Source organism: Leptonychotes weddellii, unplaced genomic scaffold (assembly GCF_054177405.1).
Source record: "Leptonychotes weddellii isolate Sample4059 unplaced genomic scaffold, ASM5417740v2 HiC_scaffold_303272, whole genome shotgun sequence".
Taxonomy (NCBI): Eukaryota; Metazoa; Chordata; class Mammalia; order Carnivora; family Phocidae; genus Leptonychotes; species Leptonychotes weddellii.
In genome coordinates, this window is record NW_027899480.1 from 1 (window position 1) to 237 (window position 237).

The 237-nt window shown below is 56.5% G+C and overlaps 1 non-coding gene across 1 annotated transcript; it reads right to left on the reverse strand.

Moving 5' to 3' along the window:
- Positions 1-151: 151 nt before the first annotated feature.
- On the reverse strand, positions 152-224 carry TRNAF-GAA (transfer RNA phenylalanine (anticodon GAA)). Its single transcript has one exon. It is a non-coding gene; the product is annotated as a tRNA-Phe (tRNA).
- Positions 225-237: the final 13 nt, after the last annotated feature.

Below are 237 nucleotides of genomic sequence, written 5' to 3' on the forward strand. Positions count from 1 at the left end.
CCTCCCTCCCCACGGAGTTATGCACAGCAGTGCCCTGCGCCTTCCGTGCAATTACCGCTTTAGCTCGGCTGATTGTATCCACGAACATCTTCAACGGTCCTGAGCTCACAGGAACCGCAAGACGCTGGAGAGGGACCAAAAAAACCCGTTCTGCCGAAACCCGGGGTCGAACCAGGGACCTTTAGATCTTCAGTCGAACACTCTCCCAGCTGAGCTATTTCGGCCGTCTACCCGTAG